Source organism: Anabrus simplex, chromosome 3, assembly GCF_040414725.1.
Source record: "Anabrus simplex isolate iqAnaSimp1 chromosome 3, ASM4041472v1, whole genome shotgun sequence".
Classification (NCBI taxonomy): domain Eukaryota; kingdom Metazoa; phylum Arthropoda; class Insecta; order Orthoptera; family Tettigoniidae; genus Anabrus; species Anabrus simplex.
The window spans coordinates 251,472,311-251,497,383 of NC_090267.1; the positions used below are offsets into that span (position 1 = coordinate 251,472,311).

General features: G+C 37.2%; 1 protein-coding gene across 5 annotated transcripts in view; it reads right to left on the reverse strand.

Moving 5' to 3' along the window:
- The window catches only part of vir (VIR_N domain-containing protein), a 439,345-nt gene that overhangs the window by 144,278 nt on the left and 269,994 nt on the right, over positions 1-25,073 (reverse strand). The window lies entirely within an intron of this gene.

Sequence of the window (25,073 nt, forward strand, 5' to 3'; positions counted from 1 at the left end):
AAAGTTCCTTTTGGAGATCATTGTAAGTACCTAGGTGTTAATATAAGAAATGACCTTCATTGGGGTAATCACATAAATATGATTGTTAATAAAGGGTACAGATCTCTGCACATGGATATGAGGGTATTTAGGGGTTGTAGTAAGGATGTAGAAGAGAGGGCATATAAGTCTCTGGCAAGACCCCAACTAGAGTATGGTTCCAGTGTATGGGACCCTCACCAGGATTACTTGATTCAAGAACTGGAAAAAAACCAAAGAAAAGCAGCTCGATTTGTTCTGGGAGATTTCCAACAAAAGAGTGGCGTTATGAAAATGTTGCAAAGTTTGGGCTGGGAAGACTTGGGAGAAAGGAGACGAGCTGCTCGATTAAGTGGTATGTTCTGAGCTGTCAGTGGAGAGATGGGGTGGGAGGACATCAGTAGACGATTTTGAGTGGTGTCTTTAAAAGTAGGAAAGATCACAATATGAAGATAAAGTTGGAATTCAAGAGGACAAATTGGGGCAAATATTCATTTATAGGATGGGGAGTAGGAACTGGAATACCTTACCAAGGGAGATGTTCAATAATTTTCCAATTTCTTTGCGATCATTTAAGAAAAGGCTAGGAAAACAACAGATAGGGAATCTGCCACCTGGGCGACTGCTCTAAATGCAGATCAGTAGTCTCTGATTGATTGATTGATTGATTGATTGATTGATTGATTGATTGATTGATTGAACTTCGGCCACCATGCCAGTGAGTGTGGCAGGGAACTATCATGCGGTGCTGTGCTAACATACAGTGGGTTCTGCATCTCAGTAATGGTCATCCTAGGGCCTTAAATCATGGCTTTCTAGGTTCTGTTATAGATCCAAGAGTTTTGTTCCTCACATCAAAATCATTAAAATGAATTTTGCATGGTCAACTTTGCTATTTTTAACTTTCCTCGAACCCCTTACAGTCCCATATTAGCCCATATTTTAATTTGGACTTATAGGAACATATAAGCAAGGAAAAGGACATATGAATAACTGGAGTAACAATTGGTGGGGAACAACTGAGGAAGGTGGAGAGCTTCAAGTGTCTAGGGAGCTTAATAAAGGAAAATGGAGGAAATTCCAAGGAAATAAGTGAACAGAGATGAGCAGAAGCATTCCTTAAAATTGTTAGACGCTTTAGAGTGGAGTGAAGATGTCCCCCATGACAGGAAAAGAGTGATAAATCAGATGTACAATATACTGTATCCCAATAATGACATATGCTTCAGAAACTTTGTTAAAGAGGGGAAGAGAGAAAAGCACACCCCAGATCAGTGATTTGAAAATTTGAGAAGTAGAATACGAGCAACAAAAATGGATAGATAGGAAATTACAAGGTTTGAGAACTATGAGAACTAGTGCAAGTGGAACTTTGCAGGACAAGATACAGGAATAAAGGCATAGATTGTATGGACACATGAAGAGAAAAGAAAAGAGGATTCTCAGTCAGATGCACAAGATGGAAGTGGAAGGCAGGAGACCAAGGAGAAGACAAGGAACAGATGACTGAAAGGAGTGGAGGAGCAGGTGAGGAAAATAATATGACCCAAAATGCTTAAAATAGCTTATGATCAAAATTACTAACAAATTTCACTGGGGTCCTTAATTCTTCTGCATTTGTCCAGTGTCGTTTGTCTTCAATCTATCTCTCCTTTCTCTTTTAACCTCTTTTTTCTCATTTATTTAGTTTCCTTCTTTTTCTACACTTCCTACATCAAGAATGCTTGTGATGAATGGCTTCTTCTATTAGTGTGAACACTGCTCTTAATGAAGCTGGGAAGTAGAAATAAGCTCATTGGGGAATGAGAAGAAGCAATAGGAACTGGGATTGATGAAACAACAGATCATCTAATCCTGAAATAGAGTAATGTTACTGGTTTTATGTCTGACTAACTACTCTTATGGTTTATGGAGAGAGTGAGGTGCCACAATTTTGTCACACAGAAGTTCTATTATGAGCCAGAAAATCTACCAACACAAAGCTGGCATATCTTCAAATACCACCAGGCAGAAACATGATCAAACCCACCAACTTGAGCTCAGAAGCCAGTCCTTTACCATCTGAACAATTCAGATATTGTATATAAAATAAGAGTTGTGTCTGTACATAGCTCAGAATGTAAAAAGAATGATATTTCTGTATTGGTCGTGTCCACAGTAACAAGGAAATGCACTTTTCCGTAATTTCTGTCTGTCTGTATGTATGTATGTATATCACAAAAAAACAGCTGAGGAGAATATAATGAAAATCGGTATGTAAAAATTTTATTCATGCTTAGTAGATGGTGGTATAGGGGAAGGCCTAAAATTTTATTCTTAAATATGTTATTAGTGGTCCTACCGATAAATACTACATAACTTAAGTTATATGGTATTATTAAATTTCCGATCATTTATGTCTTATATATTTTACCGTACTGGATATGATAACACAGAGATATTAATGAATTTGAATTTTTGTTGCCAAGCCCATATCAGCAACTTACCACTTATGATGGCCAGGCAGGCAACAATTTCTTGGTACTGAGACAAAGTCTCACATAGTGCACTGGCACTGCCGGTGGCTCCAAGTAGCCTACGCATTGGCCTCCACGGTATGCACCAGCCATGCATCTTGGTACGTGTGCTATTTACCAACAGATGAGCCCAACTTAGCACACTGGGGCGAAACACTGGCAACCAGGAATGAGTTAGCTGGAAAATTTATAATGTTCAATAATGGACCAATTATATTGGTATTACATACCACTTAGTCGAGCAGCTCGTCTTCTTTCTCCGAAGTCTTCCCAGCCCAAACTTTGAAACGTTTTTGTAATGCTATTCTTTTGTCAAAATCACCCAAAAGAAATCGAGATGGGTAAACAGAATTTAATGAAAACCGGTATGTTAAGCTGGGGAATAAGGAACTACAGACCATTGTTTGTTGTTATGTGCTTTGTGTCTTCTGTTGCGACCCATCTCTAAATAACCGAGTATAACAGCCTGCCTGAATATAGGCACGAAGTAGCTGGGTAGTTAGATCTCCCTCTTTGTTAACATGTTATTCTTCTGGTTCATAAATTTTCTGATACTACTGGTACGTAAACACACTGGTTCATCATGCCTACTCTGAGGCACTGACTGGAATGAACAGTGTGCACATTTAACAGAATAATGGCTGGGGTAGAGGAGTGTTCACGGCTGTCTGCGGCCTGGTCATTCCAGCACTGGAATTTTGGACTGTTGGATAGGCACCGTAGTACTGTTTGTTAAAAGTGAGAAAATGTGTGGTTTATCATCGAGTATTTTATATGATAACATTGCTTTTAATCGCTACATTCCTACTGACGTCATTGTAGTGACCTATGTGGACTTTGGTTGGGAAAACCACAAAGACAGTCTTTCTGAGAATTCCGTAGCAAAGCACGGGTACATCAGCTAGTATATCATATATAAGGATGGTGGTACAGGAGGATGTAGAGATGTTCTTGTCCTTATGTATTTTCATATTTGTGCTTGTTCTCTGCCTTCACTACCATGACAAATGTGATTTTTCTTTGGATGCGTTGCTCCTCTGCTTTCCATACATTTGATTTTTCCCCTTCCTTTACATTTATACAACTAACATGCAATTATACTTTTTCAATACATACTTTAAATAGCACAATTTCTAAGATAGTTACAACAAACTTGAGGAACATATACACACGTAGATAATACAGTATATTTGTGTCTGGGAACACTTTCAAAATTCAATTACACTAAGACCACAAGTGAAGCCACTCATAAAAGCATATCACTCTTAAGAAAATGTCACTAATTTGTACTGCATTTACTGCCAAGCATATACTTCTGTAATTCATATACAGTTGACATTAGCTGCAAAAATGGCAATGTCTGATGCCAAGAAAACATTCTATATAGGAGAATTTGATAAAAGCAAGAGTACTAAGGACATTCAGCAGAAATTTCAGACTAAGTATGGGGAAGAACCGTCAAGCAAGAAGTTGGTAAATCTACATAGAGTACGCTTGAAAAAAATCAATCAAGAGTTCTTTTTGAAAACTTTTGAAATATTTCTTCATATACTATCATTATTAATGATAATTATAAAATGCACCTATGGTACAGGAAATAGGACAGAAGTGATGGGAGTATCATTGTAGGATTCATTCATACACATACAAATCCTAAAAAATGAATTTCTCAGCAGTTCTTGCTACCCTCAACAATAATTTACAATGAAAATATATATTCATCTTGTATATCTTTACCAAGATAATTATCTCCTTAAGTCTATCATACTAAAACACAATAGAGATCTGCATGAGTAAATATGGCATGCAGCGAGTTCTGATACTAATACCTATTTGATGATGACAACAATGAATGTGTATTGTAGTAGGTATATATAATATGCCATTCCATTGTCCTGATTGCCAAAACACATTATTAAGACGTCATCATTTGCTGTGACTAACGTTAAAAAGTTTGTATTTTAAACATCAGAAAAATACAAGTCAGATGATACAAGCGCAATTTGAATCATAGTGGCTGTGACCAAGATAAAATGTACCATCGGAAATTGTTAGCATCAAAGGAGAGAACAAGAGAGAACTGATTTTGAAAAAGACAGGCGTGAAGATCGAAAAAGTCAATCTCTAGCAGAAATAAGTTATTCTGAAACTGAAATAACAAATCTGTCGGTGGAAAACCGTAGACTTTTCAAGGATACATTTCCGTGCATGTTATATTAAAAAAAATTAAGATGAAATACGAAGAAGATAAAATATAATAGAATTCACCTTTCAAACTTATAGAAGTAAAGCAAAGGTTTCGTTAGGAAACACAGTTAAAACTCGCAAGCATTTGAGATAAATTACCATTGAATTAGATGATCATAAGACACGACAGACATATTGGTAATCTGTGTATAGCATACGCGTTGATGTTATACTTGAGAATATAAAGCAAAATGGTAGTACAAGAAGGCTTTGCAACTAACAGGAAGATGTTGTTAATCTTGTCTTTGAATGTATTTTTCATGAATGCGCAAGAAACTGGCGTGATGGTTCTTTAAATCGAGCATGAGACTGGCGACTGAAGGACACCAAATTGAAAAATCTAAATTCCCATGGAGGGTATTAGATATTTTTCACCAATAGAGCATGTCAAAAACATATCAGATGCAAGGCTTTTCAGGCGTTTGCTCTATTAACCAGCATTTCGTCTTAGGTCTGACACTAGACTAGCTAGGCGGGCAATAATTCCATTGTGGAGATTTATCTCCCGTATGCAGTTATCAGACTGTGCCTCTTATATAGGCTTCTGATAAGCTCACCTGCATACACCCAGCGTCAGTGGGTAGGGTCTGACACATCCCACTGTGACGAGTCTAGTGTCAGACCTAAGACGAAACGCTGGTTAATAGAGCAAATGCCTGAAAAGCCTTACATTTGATATGAAGGACACCAGCCGACATCACCCGCAGATACAAGATAATTTCCCGTAAATCCCACATGACTGAGCCGATAACTAATGGAGGACCAGTACAGTGGAGGATGCAACAGAACGAACAGCAATCCCGGCAGCAGACAGACACAGAATAAGATAAGTTTCTCAGTATGTTTTCAGATCATTTTATGTTTTTCTTTGTAGAAGGTAGTTGCCAATTGATTATTTTTGGAAGGAATAGGTCGTTATATCTTCGTGATATATTTCAATAGCATGTATTTTCTACGCGAATGATCCAATAGTGATGTATTAAGGAAGGTTATAGATAGTCTTCAGTAGGATTTAAATACATCCTAAGATAGGAAAGTGACGTGTTACGTTAGCGATATTTCAGATAATTTTTATTTATTTATTTATTTATTTATTTATTTATTTATTTATTTATTTATTTATTTATTTGGGAAACCAAAACAGCGAGAAGCCGAATTACAGAGTTCTGCAAAGGTAAAATATATTTCCAGTGGAGTAGCACAAGGCAAACATAAAAAAAAATTAGTGGAAGAACAATGACGAAAAAACACCTAATGATAAAAAAAAGAGGAAAAAATTGAAAAATAACAACAGAGACACAACAATTAAGAACAAAACATAAAGGCAAAAGAAACAACGAGGAAAATTGAAGATTGAACGTAAAACGAAGAGAAGAACTTTTAGCTAGGCACAGTAAGATAAATACAGATATAACACATAAGTAATGGTATAGTAAAAAAAAAAAAAGAATATTACATTATGTACAAAAGAGAAGACAGCAATGAGAAGAGAAAAAAAGAAATATGAAGAAAATTAACTAGGTTAAGTTAAGGAAGAATTGATTAAAGGAGGCATAGGAATAAAAAAAACGTCCAAGTTCCTGTCAGATGATAAAGAGTTAAGGAGGCTTGGTATGCGGATAAATAAACTTCTTTGAATGAGAGGGGAATATGGATTATGAAAGGGCAGATTAGTCCTGGTTTTGCGAGTTGGAACATGTAAGGAAAAGAAGGATGCAGGTTTGGGAGAACGAAATAAACCATTAACAGCGATATAAAGGAATCTAAGGTCGGCTACTTTCCTGGGATTAGATAACGGGCGAAGGTTTAACCTATCTAGTACCCGATTACTGCTCAAGTTTCGACAATCAGATACTCTGGCTCTAACAATGGCACAGAAGAATGACTGCACACGGTCTATGTGATTCAGATTCAGACTATTAATCACCTTTATTCTAATAATTTCATCGATAAGAGATCCATATTTTACCAACATACCAAAAATATTGATCTAATACATAATTCTCTAAATACAGAAGCCACCCCTCATTTAATCAAACTTTATAATAAGCCTAATCACCTAATTACCTTAATGTTGGTAAACTATTTATTTCTTACTTTAATCGTAATTGTAAAAATCACAAACATCTTCCAAGGTCCTAACGACAAAAATTTTAATGGCCAAACCTATACGAGTATCACACCCTTTATTTAAAACTGATAACAATGCCTTAGTAGACCTTCCAGCCCCTTCCAATATTTCCGCTTGATGAAACTTTGGATCCCTCCTCCGCCTTTGTTTAATAATTCAAATTGCCACCGGACTTTTTTTAGCTATACACTATACCGCAAATGTAGATCTAGCTTTCTCTAGTGTAGCTCACATCTGCCGTGATGTCAACTACGGCTGACTTTTACGTACCTTACATGCTAACGGTGCATCCTTTTTCTTTATCTGCCTTTACCTTCATGTAGGCCGTGGAATATATTACGGTTCATATAATTATATACACACTTGATCTACAGGTGTTGTAATTTTATTTCTAGTAATAGGAACAGCTTTTATAGGATATGTTCTCCCTTGAGGTCAAATATCTTTTTGAGGAGCAACAGTAATTACAAATCTTTTATCAGCTGTTCCTTATTTAGATATTGACTTAGTTCAATGAGTTTGGGGAGGATTCGCTCTTGATAATGCTACTCTCACTCGATTCTTTACTTTCCATTTCGTTCTACCATTTATTGTAGCTATAATAGTTATAATTCACCTCTTGTTTCTCCATCAAACAGGATCAAATAACCCTTTAGGTCTTAACAGAAATTCAGATAAAATCCCATTCCACCCTTATTTCTCCTTCAAGGACATTTTTGGTTTTATCATTATAGTAGCTATCCTATTATTATTAACTCTTCTCGAACCTTATATATTGGGAGACCCTGATAATTTTACTCCTGCCAACCCCTTAGTTACGCCTGTTCACATTCAACCCGAATGATATTTCCTCTTTGCATACGCAATTTTACGATCCATTCCTAATAAATTAGGAGAGGTAATTGCATTAGGAATATCTATTGCAATTCTTCTCATCCTTCCTTTTACTGCAAATAACAAATTCCGTGGAATCCAGTTTTATCCAATCAACCAAATCCTATTTTGATCTATAGTTTCCATTGTCGTCCTTTTTAACATGAATTGGTGCTCGACCAGTAGAAGATCCCTATATTCTAACTGGCCAAATCCTTACTGTCCTATACTTTCTTTATTATATTTTAAATCCTCTAACCTTTTACATTTGAGATAATCTAGTAAACTAGTTATTAAGCTTATGAAAGCATATGTTTTGAAAACATAAGACAAAAGTTCAATTCTTCTATTAACTTTACTAAATAAAATACATTAAATAAGTAACGAAAATATAAAAACCCTTAATCCTAAAAAAATAATAAAAAATTAAGTGATAAAGGTAAGTAAGCCTTCCATGCTAAATATATTAACTTATCATATCGAAATTGAGGAAGAGTTCCTCGAACCCAAATAAATATAAAAGCTAAAAAAGTCAACTTAAAAAAGAAATAAACTGATAAAACATCCTCCACCAAAAAAATTATACAAAACAATATTCTTATAAACAAAATACTAGTATATTCAGTTAAAAAAATTAATGCAAATCCACCACTTCTATATTCAGCGTTGAATCCTGAAACCAACTCTGACTCTCCTTCCGCAAAATCAAAAGGAGTTCGATTAGTTTCCGCTAAACATGATGAAAATCATGCTAATATAAGAGGAAAGGTTAAAAATATGAATCACACATAACCTTGAAGACTTATAAATATTAAACAATAATTATCTACTAAAAAAATAAATCTTAACAAAATCAATGCTAATCTAACTTCATAGGAAATTGTCTGAGCAACAGCTCGCAATCCTCCCAATAATGCATAATTAGAATTAGATGATCATCCTGCAAATATTACAGTATACACTCCTAAACTTGTACACACTAAAAAAAAAAAAAAAAAAAAAAAAAAAAAAAAAAAATTCCCAAATTAAAAGTAAACAAAATTGTTATAAAAGGATATATCATTCAAGTCATTAAAGCCAAAAACAATCTAAAAACAGGAGAAAAATAATATATCAAATAATTTGACGCTATGGGATATGTACCCTCCTTAGAAAATAACTTAATTGCATCAGCAAAAGGTTGTGGCAATCCAATAAATCCTACTTTATTAGGCCCCTTGCAAATTTGAATATAACCTAAAACCTTTTGCTCCAATAGAGTAAGGAAGGCCACCCCAATTAATACAGAAATAATCAACATAACAGCCCCCAACATTCTCATTAAAATCTCTATTAACAATACTACCTGTAATACTCTTACATTTTTTAATTCTAAATTCAATACACTTCTCTGCCAAAGTAGTATTAATATTTATCACTTATATTAAAAATTATTTTGAATATTTGGTCCTTTCGTATTAAAATATTCATTTACTATAAAGATAGAAACCGACCTGGCTTACGCCGGTCTGAACTCAGATCATGTAAGGATTTAAAAGTCGAACAGACTTATTAACTAAACTTCTACACCTAATCATATTCCTTAATCCAACATCGAGGTCGCAATCTTTCTTGTCGATATGAACTCTCAAAAAAAAATTACGCTGTTATCCCTAAGGTAACTTTATCTTATAATCGTTATTAAAGGATCAAATATTCATAAATCAATGTTTATATAACAAAGAGTTACATTTATCTTTGTGTCACCCCAACAAAATATGGTAAAATACATATTAACAATACCACTAAACAAAATATGTATAATTCCATATAAAGATCTATAGGGTCTTCTTGTCTTTCATATTCATTTAAGCCTTTTGACTCAAAAGTTAAATTCTATTCATTACATGGAGACAGTTAATGTTTCGTCAAACCATTCATTCCAGCCTTCAATTAAAAGACTAATGATTATGTTACCTTTGCACGGTCAAAATACCACGGCCCTTTAATTCACTATCAGGGGGCAGGCCCGACCTTAAATATATCTCAAAAGGACATGTTTTTGATAAACACGCGGACATTAAATTTGCCTAGTTCCTTCATATAAATGAACATATATTAAATATCTTACACTTTTATATACTAATTTTATCATTATTATAACTACATTTATATTATACAATTCACTCCAATATTCAACTTAATAATATTATAAAATTATATTATAATAAAATAACTTACAACATTATTCAACTGATGGCTAATTTAAAGCCTACAATTCTTTACAACTCCTATAATAATTATAAATTCTATTCTAAAGCTTATCCCTTAAAATATTATATTTAATTAACAGTTAATATATCAATATAAAAACTACCCTTAAATACTGAATTAAATTCATTTCTTGGAGAACCAGATATCTTAAAAACTGACTAATATTTCATTACAAATTTGTTATTCTTGATAATAATATTACATTAACCAACATAACAAATTAGCTCTTTTTAATTCAGGAAAAATAAATCTCTATTCCAATTTTAATAAACCCTGATACACAAGGTACAATATTAATTTACTTTTCTGAAAATTTATTTTCAACCTTTTTCTTTTTTCCTTCACAGTACTACTCCACTATAAATAAATAAATTTGTTCTATTTCTACTCCATGTTCAGGACGTTCACCTACCATACGTAAGGAAGTTACCTGAAGAACAAGATATGGCACTCTACAGACTTGACATAAAAAAAGAAAGTTTCCCCCCAAAGATTGACGGAAGGAAACTATGCGAAATTATGAGAAATCAATCCTTTCAGTCGTGGTGTCAGCTACCACATAAAGGAAAAGGAGTAGTGTTATATTCAGACTGCCCGAAAGCAAACTCCTGGATGACTCATAAATCACCTCCGTCCTCCTCTGAATACATGAATGCAGTGAAGATGACATGCAACCTCACTGCAGTCAGGTCGGTTCCCAGTAGGTCATTCAACACAACCCGTTGCCGCCAAAATGGCTGCAACGAGACAGGAGCCCTTGGACATGTGCTGGGATTCTGCTGGAGCACTGAACTAATGCGCAACCACCGCGACCACCGTGTAAGATCGTCGATTGCTCAAGGCTTGAGACAGCATGGATGGGAGGTGCACGAGGAGGTTCACTGCGTCTCTACAGATGACTCTAATCGGAGGGCGGACATCGTAGCCATCAACAGAGAGGACATGAAAGCGATGGTCTTAGATCCCACCATTCGCTTTGAAAGGGACCTGGATCACACTCGGGATGTGGATCTAGAAAAGCAAGCTATTTATATTCCATGCTTGCCTTACCTTTCATCTAAGTATAAAATACCTATCGATCGGTGGATTGTCAGAGGCCTGCTATTCGGAGCAAGAGGCTTCCTACAAAACTTGAAAGTTCCACTCTGCGAGTTAGAAAAAATAGTAATACAGATACTGAGGGACTCTCTGCAAATCATTCACTTCCATCTGTACCTGAGAACGTGATTGACATTTCTCCCCCACTAACCCCGGGAAAAAAGAAGATAACAGCTTCAACGATTAAATCTTCATTTCTTGATATTTTTAAACTCCATTGAAATTGAAACTGTGTTCTGGATCCAAATGGTCACCCTCATTGGAGGATGGACATTTCTTTAATAAATCTCTCTCTCTCTCCCCTAATGTTATTTCAATTAAGTAAGCTCTCCCATTCACTAATTTTAAATTGATATTTTTCAAAATAATTCGAATCGCACGAACATCCTCTCAGTGTAAATGAGATGCTTCACTTTAAGCTTTATTTTGCATTCTAGATACACTTTCCAGTACATCTACTATGTTAGGACTTATCTCACTTTATAATGAGAGCGACGGGCGATGTGTACATGTTTTAGAGCTAAAATCATATTATCATAATACAGTAGAGTCTCGCTCATCCGACCCTCGCTTATCCGACATTGGTAGACTTAATTTGAACTTGTGGTAGAGACTAAATTCAAGCACACCCGGTGTGGAGGGTGGGTCCATGGGACAAGCACTGGCCTGACCGCTGGCGGTAGGACAGTTTTTTTCTCAAGGACAGGTGCAGTGAGTCTTCAGTAATTGTTCATTGTAGTATTGGTTGGGTGCGGATGTTATAATTTTCATATCCTCTGTGAGTATAGCGAGTAAATTGAAGAAAGTGATTGTTTCTAGGGAAAACAAGTTGAGTGCATTAAAAACACTGGACAAAGGGGAAATTCTTCAAATGGCTTCAGATTATGGTGTTGGGTGTGTTACAGTGGGAGACTGGAAAAAGCAGAGGGAAGAAATTGAAAATTGGTGCTCTACCAGAGCAGAGAAAAACATTGAACAAATGTGAGTACGAAAAAGTAAGTGAAGCACTATTTCTTTGGTTATCTCAACACCCGGAAAAGGGCCTACCAATATCTGGTCCCATTCTGCAGGAAAAGGCTGTGTATTTCCAGAAGGAGTTTAATTAAGGGGACCCTAATTTTCCTGCCAGTGCTGGGTGGCTTGATCGGTGGAAAAAACTGTACGGCATTAGGCAGCTTAATACCTGTGGAGAAAATTTTCTTTTCGTACGACATCTGGAATGTTTTCGTTCAATACTGCATGTACTGTACAATTGAACTGGTAATTCAATAAATAAAGTACCGTAAAACATGTCATTCTATTAGTTCTAGAGTATAGCCTTCCTGTTTGTTTCAGTTCATTTTCAAAGTTATTCTGTATTATCCAACATTTTCGGTGATCCGACGTACTCCAGGTCCCGTTTAGGTCGGATAATCGAGACTCTACCGTATAACAATATTATTTTCAAATCCACCTTCAAATGCACTACTTTTCAATGCAAGATCCATTTAATTTTTTTTATTGTAATCCATCTCTTACTTGATTATAAGCTGCACCTTGACCTGACATTCACTCTAATAAGAGTTATAGAAAATTATCACTCTTAAAAAATAATCTTACGACGGCGGTATACATACTGACAACAAAACCAAGTCGATTATAACGTGTATTATTGATTACAGGACAGATTCCCCTGAAAAGACTAAAACACCGCCAAATTCTTTGAGTTTCAAGAACATAACTATTACTACTCAAGTAACAATTGGAATAATAGGGTATCTAATCCTAGTTTATAATCCAACTTTCAAAGCTTCATATACTATTCTTAAGTTCTACATAAATTCAAAATTCTACCTTAAAAATCTATATTTAAACTTATAAAAATTTATTAACTTTTATACTAATAATGTTTACTCTAACCCTACGTATAACTGCGGCGGCTGGCACGACTTTAGCCGGCTACATATTATATTACTAATTCCAAGTCACCTTGATAAATAATATTAAATAATGCAAATATATTTTACTATTTAAGCCTATAAAATCTATACTCACAAAAATTCACATGTAAAACATATAAGAAGTAAACAATTAAACAAGAATAAAACTTTTTAAATACATTATTAAACAATGGATCAAATAACAATATTACTAATAACAACATAACATCACATAATTATTTATATACAATATTATGAACCCGTTTTGAGTATTTCCTGGCGTTGAATTTTCATCGTATTTTTCGCCCCTATACAATGAAAAGTACGATGCAAGATACATAGTAGGCTCGGAGGGTGTGGACATCAGTGATGTCAGAAAATCTATACAACAAACCGAGAAGTGATATTGCTCGTGAGGTTATCTTTTGTATATGGGGGACAAATAACAATTTGCTGTCAAGCAACACTCCTAAGTCATTTTGTTCTGTTAGAGTTGGAAACGGGTTACCGAAGAGGGAGGATTTACTGAGAAACGGGGATTTACGAAGGGTGATCAAAATAGATGAACACTTGGTAGGATTAGGCTTAAGACGCCATGTGGAGCACCAATCAGAGAGTGAGTTAAGCCCACTCTGTAAGGAGTTTATGTCTGATAATGAATCGATTTGTTTGAATATTTTACAGTCATCTGCAAATAGTAGAATTTCACAAGAAAAGGAGGATATAGTGTTAATGAGATCGTCAATAAATAAGACAAAAAGAAGCGGACCTAGGACACTGCCCTGTGGGACGCCAGAATGTACCATAACAAGAGTCGAACTGAACCCATCAAGAACCACACGCTGAGTTCTGGTATTGAGGAAGCTCTGCAGGAGAGTTAGGAAGCGACCATGGATATTAAAACGTTCTGAGAGTTTATAGAAAAGAACTGAGTGGTCTACGGTATCAAAAGCCTTTGCAATATCAATGTAGCACACGTCCAGCTGAGAACCGGCATTAAGAGCAGATGTTGCACGATGGAGAAGAACAACCAGATTGGTTAGGCAGGAGCTACCAGGAAGAAAACCATGCTGCTGGGATGATATATAAGGAAGTGTGAAAGAAAGACGCTGGTGGATAATCTTTTCACAGATGAATGACAGGGTGGGTAATATAGAAATCAGACGATAGATTTTGACATCAGACCTCTTTCCACTTTTAAAAAGCGGTGTGATGTTAGCGATTTTCCAGTCGTCAGGAAAGTAGCCGGCTAAGAAGCAACGGTTAAATATAACAGCAATGGGATGGGCAGAGAGTCGTAGCGGTATTCTTAAGGAAGATAGGACTGAGACCATCCGGACCAGTAGGTTTATTTTCTGGCAGGGAGGAAAGTAAAGAATAGACTTCTGACTCAGAGGTGGAAACTATGAGAAGGAACAGAATCAATACAAGGAAAATATGAGAACTGAACAAGTGAAACAAAATTAGACGCAAAGTAATCATTGAAAATTTCGGGTCTATTACTACCACTGGCTAAATTATCACCCCAAGTCACTGTGTCTGGCACACGCTTTGTATTTCTCCTGCTGTTTATCAGAGACCATAATCTTTTGCTATTACTTCTCACTTCTTGGCAGGCAGAGTTTATGTAGACCTGGTAATCCCGTTTTAGAAGCTGTTTATCGTGTTTGCGAAGGTCAGAAAAAGTTTTATAGCTGGCTTCAGGAGGTGACATTTTCCAGTCTTTCCAGGCTTTTGTTTTATTAATTTCTGCAATTTTGGTGTCACTTTTCTTCCAAGGTGGGCATCTGGTGGATGTTTTACGAGTGGTAACAAGGTCACGGATCACAGCATGGGTCCAGTCATAGAATAGGTCCACTGCTTCTTGGACTTCACCCACTTGCAGCAAGTGCCAGGATAGAAGAGAGACGGTGTGATTGACAGCCTGCCATTAAACCTTTTGCTATATGGGTTCACAGTTCCTGATATACGGTCAATGACATTTCGGGGGGTGGGGAGGGGCAATAGAGAATGTTGCCTCTACAGACTTGTGGTTCGATTTTAAAGTATTTCATCCCACAGAAATAACTGAAGGCTCAATGGAGCAGAACAGGTAGTCAAGAAGACTATCCCCACAGGTGTTCTTAAGGATGTACTGTTGGAGGTCTAGGCCCGTAATATAATGGTCGAGATACCACTTGTCGAGGCTATTAGAAGGGACACCTTGCGCAGGGGAATTCCAAGATATAGAGAGATTAAAGTCGCCCAGTATAATTACATTAGGATTCAGATTAATGGCTTTCATTACAGAAGAGAGAAAATTTTCAGAATAATTGAGGGTTGATCGAGGTGGTCTGTAAAAATAAGCAAATAGATATCTGGAATGCTGAAATTTCACTTTCAAACTTATAGAAAGTAAGCAAAGGTTTCGTTAGGAAACACAGTTATAACACGTAAGCATTTGAGATAAATTACCATCGAATTAGACGATCATAAGTCGCAACAGACATATTGGTAATCTGTGTATAGCATACACGTTGAGGTTATATTTGAGAATATAAAGCAAAATCCTCAGAGTTTACATTTCCGAGGCAGAAATTGACATTTGGAGTTGCTGGTGAATACAAGATATAACGACCTATTCCTTCCAAAAATAATCAAATGACAACTACCTTCTACGAAGAAAACATAAAATGACCTGAAAACATATTGAGAAACTTATCTTATTCTGTGTCTGTCTGCTGCCGGGATTGCTGTTCATTCTGCTACATCCTCTCCTGTACTGGTCCTCCCTTGGTTATCGGCTCAGTCATGTGGGATTTACGGGAAATGATCTCGTATCTGCGGGTGATGTCGGCTGGTGTCCTTCAGTCGCCAATCCCGTGCTTGATTTGAAGAACCATTCTTGCGCATCCACGAAAAATACATTCAATGACAATATTAACAACATCTTTCTTTTAGATGCAAAGCCTTCTTGAACTGCTTTTGAAAAAGACAGGCGTGAAGATCGAAAACATCAATCTCTAGCAGAAATAAGTAATTTTGAAACTAAAATAACAAATCTGTTGGTGGAAAACCGTAGACATTTCAAGGATACATTTCCTTGCATGTTATATTAAAAAAATTTAAGATGAAATACGAAGAAGATAAAATATAACAGAATTCACCTGAGAGAGTGCTCGTATTTCTACTGCAATATTTGAAAATAATTTCATAGCCCACAATGCTGTATTTTTGTTCATTCAATGTATTTTTTCTCACTTATGCGTACCTACCTATTTATTTTCAGATCAAGATTTCGAAGGGTTTTCAATTTTCCCAACATAAAACCATAAGTGGGCACTCAGCAAAAGTCTAAGAATTTAAAAAAAGGAAATCGAAGAAACAAGCGCTGATACAACCTTTGTTCAATCAGCAACAGCACTAGGACGAGTTCTCTTCCAGAGTTTGTAGGGCGTTCTTAAGCGCCAACATACCCCTCTACAAGGTCGAACATGCTGAGATTAGAGCTCTCTTCAAGGACTTTGCAGGAAGAGAGTTGCCTCATGAGTCGACCCTACGTAAAAATTACGTTTATTCAGAGTATGAAAAGGTACGAATTCATGCACGATTGCCGTATTCTCGTTTAAACAATTTAGAAGTAATTTTAACATGGATCTGACTCTGTCGTAATGAAGGTAATCTCTCGATAATACCTTCATTCCATGAAGAATATTCATTCAAGTACTTTTATCACCAGGTTCTAAACGCAATCAGGGACGACATTGGGAGCCACCCAACTTGGTTATCTATCAACGAGACCACAAACAGTTGTGGAAGATACATGGACAACGTTATTGTTGGAAAACTCAGTCCCAGTGAACCGGGGAAGGGCCACCTAATTCTGTCCAGGGAGCTAGATGTGACAAACCATGGTACCATTGTATACTTTTAGGTTAAGTCAATATTCCACCTTTACAATACCATAAGTTTATTGTCTATTTAGTTAAACAACATTATTAACTATGACGGGACATGTTTCGTCTAACTTGTAGACATCAGCCGTAAGATATTTAAGAAAAAAGCACAAAAAAGACAAGGACAGAACAACACATTAAAATAAATCGGGTTGCCGAACACGTCAACCAAAATAGCGAGTACGTTCCAGATTATTCCCAGTACGAACATTCAAAAGCAGTTGATGAACAAAATTTAAATCATACACATGAGACGATACAGTAAAGCTTGTTGTTAAAGTTCTTCTTGAGGGTGCCGTTGACATGCAGCATTCAAGTGCATCGGCAAATTTCTGCCTGGGAGACTGATTACCTCGGATCGAGTAGGGGAATTACAGTCGCCTTGACAAAGAATACTGCAATGTATTCGAAACGTCGGCAAACTGTACGTGATATGCGCACAAGTACAACACGGTTCAACCCGGAAATTAAATTAAATAATTCTTCACACCGTGGAAGCTTCACTTCAAAGAAATGGAATTCGATGGGGAGCTATCGATATTAATGGGGCTTATGGAAGAAAGAAGGTAGAACTGGCTGAGTCAGCAAAGAGGATGCATCTGGATATGCTAGGAGTAAGTGATATTCGGGTAAGGGGAGGTAATGAGGAAGAGATAGGAGATTACAAAGTGTACTTGACTGGTGTTAGAAAGGGAAGGGCAGAGTCTGGGGTAGGGCTCTTTATCAGGAATACAATTGTACGCAACATAGTTTCTGTTAGGCACGTAAATGAGCGAACGATGTGGGTAGATTTGTCAGTTGGAGGAATTAGGACAAGAATTGTGTCCGTGTATTCACCATGTGAGGGTGCAGATGAGGATGAAATTGACAAGTTTTATGAAGCATTGAGTGACATCGTGGTCAGGGTCAACAGCAAGGATAGAATACTGCTAATGGGCGATTTCAATGCGAGAGTTGGGAATAGAACTGAAGGATATGAAAGGGTGATTGGTAAATGTGGAGAAGATATGGAAGCTAATGGGAATGGGAAGTGTTTGCTGGACTTCTGTGCTAGTATAGGTTTAGCTGTTACGAATACATTCTTCAAGCATAAGGCTATTCACCGCTACACATGGGAGGCTAGGAGTACCAGATCCATTATAGACTATATCTTAACAGACTTTGAATTCAGGAAATCTGTTAGGAATGTACGAGTTTTTCGCGGATTTTTCGATGATACAGACCACTATCTGATCTGCACTGAACTAAGTATCTCTAGGCCTAAGGTAGAGAAAGTGAAATCTGTCTGCAAACGAATAAGGGTAGAAAATCTCCAGGATGAGGAAATTAGACAGAAGTACATGGATATGATTAGTGAGAAGTTTCGAACAGTAGACAGTAAGCAGGTTCACGATATAGAAAGTGAATGGGTGGCATACAGGGACGCTGTAGTAGAAACAGCAAGGGAATGCCTAGGAACAACTGTGTGTAAAGGTGGGAAAAGGCGAACATCTTGGTGGAATGATGAAGTGAGAGCAGCTTGTAAACGTAAAAAGAAGGCGTATCAGAAATGGCTCCAAACAAGGGCCGAGGCAGACAGAGATTTGTACGTAGATGAAAGAAACAGAGTGAAACAAATAGTTGTTGAATCCAAAAAGAAGTCATGGGAAGATTTTGGTAATAACCTGGAAAGGCTAGGTCAAGCAGCAGGGAAACCTTTCTGGACAGTAATAAAGAATCTTAGGAAGGGAGGGAAAAAGGAAATGAACAGTGTTTTGAGTAATTCAGGTGAACTCATAATAGATCCCAGGAAATCAGTGGAGAAGTGGAGGGAATATTTTGAACATCTTCTCAAACCAAACCAAACCAAACCCCATGGCACTACAGCCCTTGAAGGGCCTTGGCCTACCAAGCGACCGCTGCTCAGCACGAAGGCCTGCAGATTACGAGGTGTCGTGTGGTCAGCACGAAGAATCCTCTCGGCCGTTATTCTTGGCTTTCTAGACCGACATCTTCTCAATGTAAAAGAAAATCATCCTGGTGGTGTTGCAAACAGCCATGCTCTGGGGAGAAGGAAAATGATGTTGGTGAAATTATGCTTGAGGAAGTGGAAAGGATGGTAAATAAACTCCATTGTCATAAGGCAGCAGGAATAGATGAAATTAGACCTGAAATGGTGAAGTATAGTGGGAAGGCAGGGATTAAATGGCTTCATAGAGTAGTAAAATTAGCATGGAGTGTGGGTAAGGTACCTTCAGATTGGACAAAAGCAGTAATTGCACCTATCTATAAGCAAGGGAACAGGAAGGAATGCAATAATTATCGAGGTATCTCATTGATTAGTATACCAGGCAAAGAATTCACTGGCATCTTGGAAGGGAGGGTGCGATCAGTCGTTGAGAGGAAGTTGGATGAAAACCAGTGTGGTTTCAGACCACAGAGAGGCTGTCAGGATCAGATTTTCAGTATGCGCCAGGTAATAGAAAAATGCTACAAGAGGAATAGGCAGTTGTGTTTATGTTTCGTAGATCTAGAGAAAGCATATGACAGGGTACCGAGGGGAAAGATGTTCACTATACTGGGGGACTATGGAATTAAAGGTAGATTATTAAAACCAATCAAAGTCATTTATGTTGACAATTGGGCTTCGGTGAGAATTGATGGTAGAATGAGTTCTTGGTTCAGGGTACTTATAGGGGTTAGACAAGGCTGTAATCTTTCACCTTTGCTGTTTGTAGTTTACATGGATCATCTGCTGAAAGGTATAAAATGGCAGGGAGGGATTCACTTGGGTGGAAATGTAGTAAGCAGTTTGGCCTATGCTGACGACTTGGTCTTAATGGCAGACTGTGCCGAAAGCCTGCAGTGTAATATCTTGGAACTTGAAAATAGGTGCAATGAGTATGGTATGAAAATTAGCCTCTCGAAGACTAAATTGATGTCAGTAGGTAAGAAATTCAACAGAACTGAATGTCAGATTGGTGATACAAAGCTAGAACAGGTCGATAATTTCAAGTATTTAGGTTGTATGTTCTCCCAGGATGGTAATATAGTAGGTGAGATTGAATCATGGTGTAGTAAAGCTAATTCAGTGAGCTCGCAGTTGCGATCAGCAGTATTCTGTAAGAAGGAAGTCAGCTCCCAGACGAAACTATCTTTACATCGGTCTGTTTTCAGACCAACTTTGCTTTACGGGAGCGAAAGCTGGGTGGACTCACGATATCTTATTCATAAGTTAGAAGTAACAGACATGAAAGTAGCAAGAATGATTGCTGGTACAAACAGGTGGGAACAATGGCAGGAGGGTACTCGGAATGAGGAGATAAGGCTAATTTAGGAATGAACTTGATGGATGAAGCTGTACGCATAAACCGGCTTCGGTGGTGGGGCCATGTGAGGCGAATGGAGGAGGATAGGTTACCTAGGAGAATAATGGACTCTGCTATGGAGGGTAAGAGAAGTAGAGGTAGACCAAGACGACGATGGTTAGACTCGGTTTCTAACGGTTTAAAGATAAGAGGTATAGAACTAAATGAGGCCACAACACTAGTTGCTAGTCGAGGATTGTGGCGACGTTTAGTAAATCTCAGAGGCTTGCAGACTGAACGCTGAAAGGCATAACAGTCTATAATGATAATGTATGTATGTATGTATGTATGTATGTATGTATGTATGTATGTATGTATGTATGTATGTATGCATGCATGTATGTATGTATGTTGTTCTGTCCTTGTCTTTTTTGTGCTTTTTTCTTAAATATCTTACGGCTGATGATGTCTGCAAGTTAGACGAAACATGTCCTGTCATAGTTAATAATGTTGTTTAAATAAATAGACAATAAACTTATGGTATTGTAAAGGTGGAATATTGACTTAACCTAAAAGTATATGTACAACAATATGGACTTTACGATGAAATTTATTTTAATGTAATGGTACCATTGTGCAAACAGTGCAAGCAGCTCTGCGTAAGTATATTTTTGTTTATTTTTCTAGCATTTTGCCAAAGATGAATAAGTACAGTCTGGCTATAATTTCAATGCATTCTACATATGTTCAGTGAAGACTCTGATAGTTCTGATAGTTAAATACCGTATCTCTTACAATCGTACGACATGTCAGAATCCCATTAACTGAACGGTTCATCCTTCATTTTATGCATTCCTGTTTTAGGCTTGCTGTGGCCAACCTTGTCAGATGAGGAGGTAAACAAAGTACTCGCATTGGTGACTAACGCTGCTTCCTACATGATTAAGGCTGGAAAGAGGCTCAAAGCTTCTCTATCTGAAGATGTTACTTGCCTTGCCCATGCACAGAGTTGCTGAGGAGCTGCGCAAAAAATCGTCCAGCGTCAACAGCGTCATTTCTTCAGTGAAGAAAATTTTCATCAAGGCAGCTCCTCGCGTCCGTGCCTTCAAGACGATACATCCAGAGCTCCCTTTACCTCCTGAGCCCATACTGACACGATGGGGAACTTGGATCTTGGCTGCCTTGTATTACGCTGAAAATCATAGAGGAATTAAAATGTTTAAAATCTTCTCATTTTTGAGGTTTTCTCCATCATTATTTCATACCTTTTATGTTTACTCCATCATACGGCACCTAATTTTGTCATTTTCTCAGTTATTTTCCTTGGCTAATGTTTTTCAATTATATTTTTTTGATGAGGCGGACAGCAAGTACATCGCGAAAGCTAAGGCTGCTTTTAAAATGAAGGGCTTGATGCCAACCTTGACTTTCATAAAAGCCTACATGAGCATCATTCCTGAGGCCATCCTGAAGTTGGAATCGCGAGGGATGGAGTTGGTTGAAGTGGTCGCTACAATACAAGGAGAGATCCAAGAAGCCGACTTGTGGCCTGGAGAGACTGGGAAAACTGAAACAAAAGTTGGAGTTTGTGCTGGCTCGAAATCCTGGTTGGAGTGCAGGGTTGGACTTGGAGAGGATGCTGTGTGGCGAGTCTGCACCGTCAGAGAATTTTCTGAACTACTCTGCACAAGAAGCAGCATCATTCAAGTATTTACCTCTCATGTCAGTTGACATCGAAAGATCGTTCTCATCATTGAAACTTTTATTGACTGATTTAAGAAAATCATTCAAAACTGAAAACATAGAAAAAATTCTTGCTGTACAGACCAATGCAGATCCACTTCATTGACTCGCCTAATTCTGAACATTTTGTAAATGAACTTCTGTAACTTTTATAAGAAAACTTGTCATATATACACTTGAAACTTGAATGCGAGTATATCGCAGTGTATCATAGATACAATTAGAAAATAAAAGCTTGTATATAAAGATATGTTATTGGTTTTTTCGTTTGTATAGTTTTTAACAGTGTTTTTTGAGCATATTCTGCATATTTAACTGCATGTGAAGGTTTTTTTTGAGCATATCTATGGAGCATATAATGGGTTTTTCGAGCATATGTATCAAGCATATAACACACGGTTTACGAGCGTATCTGGAGATTTTATCGAGCATATCGATCCAAGCCCTACTTATATATATTCCACTTTTTAAGCCCATAAACAAATTATTTCTGAAAAGTTAAGCACATAATTATCTGATGATTATGCTTGTTGTTGAAAAGGGCCTAACATCTAAGGTCATCGGCCCACATAATTATCTGAGCCCTAGTTATAAGTAATGGGTAGGGAGCGGATTTTTATGTAATTACACATTTTTTTGGCGTAAGTTTTAACGCAAGTTACGAAGTTCATTATTCCTATTGTGCATCCCCAAGTGTAAAAACTGAATCTTATTTCACATAAAAACACATATTTTCACATTTTTAAAATGTAAATACATATTTTAAGAAAATCTATAATAAGCACATAAATCGGCAATATTTGTTGAGCAATAACATTTAAAATGCTTCTGTGTTATAAAACAATGCTCATATTTTCATTTTACGATTAAGGTATTGTTTTTAACAGTGTATTTAACATAATGTATCTGAATGTTTCGGCTATTTATGGACTTCCCTCCATAAGTTCTAAAACTTGCTGGTCACTGGCACGTCGTTACATTTAGACAGCGATTTGATTTGCTGCACAAGATGTTTCTTTGCGTGATGTCATTCCAACTCTTTATGAGTCAGCCCTCTCGGGTTTTGTTTATAGAATATCAGCGAAAGGCCATCACAGAGAGATAAGGTGACGTAATTCCGTTACGACATGGGAGACTCGGAAGAATATTGCCCCACCATTAGGTAGTGGAATTTCATCACTCCTAAGAGTAAGGTTAGCTGTTCGGGTCCATATATCATTCCCGTGGTCGTGTGATTTTGTATGGATTTATAAGAAATATTTCCTTCGGTGTCCGCTGCTATTCTTTTTATTGAAACAGTGATTCACCGTAAATGCGTGTGTCGTAACCTGCAAAATAATGCCAAAAGAGAAGTCGAGTACAAGGTCGCGTCTTCAACAATATGTAGTGGAATTTAAAAGCATTTTCACTATCGATGGAAAAGTATTTATTTTGCCAACCGTGTGGTAAAACAGTACGTGAAGATCAATGTTCTCAAGTAATCCAGCATTTGTCTGGAAATAAGCATACTGCGGCTGCTTCGCGTGTGCGTTCGTGACATTTACTAATAGCTGAACCAGCTACTTCAAATGCAGGCCCATCTAAATATTCCCAGTATTATTTAGATGTGTGCAGAGCATTTGTTTGCGCTGACATTCCCCTTAGTAAAATAAATAATCCGGGACTGAGAAATTTCCTAACAAAGTACATTAATTTTGAGCCTCCAGACGAATCCACATTAAGGAAAAACTATCTCCCAAAATGTTACGAAGAAACTTTACAGATAATTCGGGCAGTATGTGATAGCGAAAAACTGTGGGTGAGCATTGACGAAACCACTGATTCAAGTGGCAGAAAAGTAGGAAATGTTGTAGTTGGTGTGTTGAAGAATGACAAAACTGCTTGCGAACATTCTTATTTGCTAGCGTGTAAAGAAATGCTTGCTCCAAACCATGTCACTGTAGCTAGGTTATTCAATGAAGCCATGCACTTACTTTGGCCAAAAGGTATAAAATATGACCATGTATTGCTTTTCCTTACTGACAGTGCAGCTTACATGAAAAAGGCAGCCGAAGGCCTTTCTGTGAGCTTTCCGAAAATGATACACGTAACTTGCGTTGTTCATGCTCTATACAGGTTATGTGAAACTGTGCGGACTCAGTATCCTCAAGTGGATAAATTAGTGTCTAATGGCAAAAAAGTCTTCGTAAAAGCACCCTCAAGAATCGATCTCTTTAAAGAGAAAAACCCGAATCTTGCGCTTCCTCCTCTGCCTATTGTTACGCGGTGGGGTACCTGGCTTAGCGCTGTGGTATACTACGCAGACAATTTCGAAAGTTTTGCATCCGTTGTGAACGTGCTAGATAAAAACGACGCGTTGTCAATTGAGATTCTTCAAGAGATACTAAAAGACAGCTCTTTGAAAAATGATTTGGTGTTTATATCTGCCAATCTAAGCTTCTTGTGTAAAACTATAGACATACTTGAAAAATCCACTAACCTGTTGTCCGAAACAGTGAAGGAAGTGCGCACTGTTGGAAATAAATTAGATTCACTCCCGGCTTCGCAGGTACAGGGACTGTTAAAGGTCAAATATCAAAATTTGTTCAGGAAAAACAGAGGATTTCAAACAATGTGCCAAATTTCTAATGTATTAGAGGGTGCTCATGTTGGCGAAATTGATGGCGTTATTGTTGGTGACATTCCTCTCTTTAACTATGCTCGTCTGACTTCCTGTGATGTGGAGCGATCGTTTTGGCAGTGTAAGGCGTTCTTTAGAGATAATCGACATGCATTTGTGATGGACAATTTGGAGATGACCTTTGTTGTTCACTGCAATTCTGAGACTACTTTTAGCAACTAATATTCCAGCGTGTGATGGGTGAGTACGAACTGGTACTATTTTTTCAAAGATGATAGGTTGCTTTTGCCATATTTAAAACATAAAACATTACCTTTAAAAAAATAACCATTCATAATATCTACTCTGGCATATCAAAAATTAATATACCATACAGCATACACAGACATCATTTTGCCTTAAGGAGCACGTTTGGTAGCACCATATTCTAATA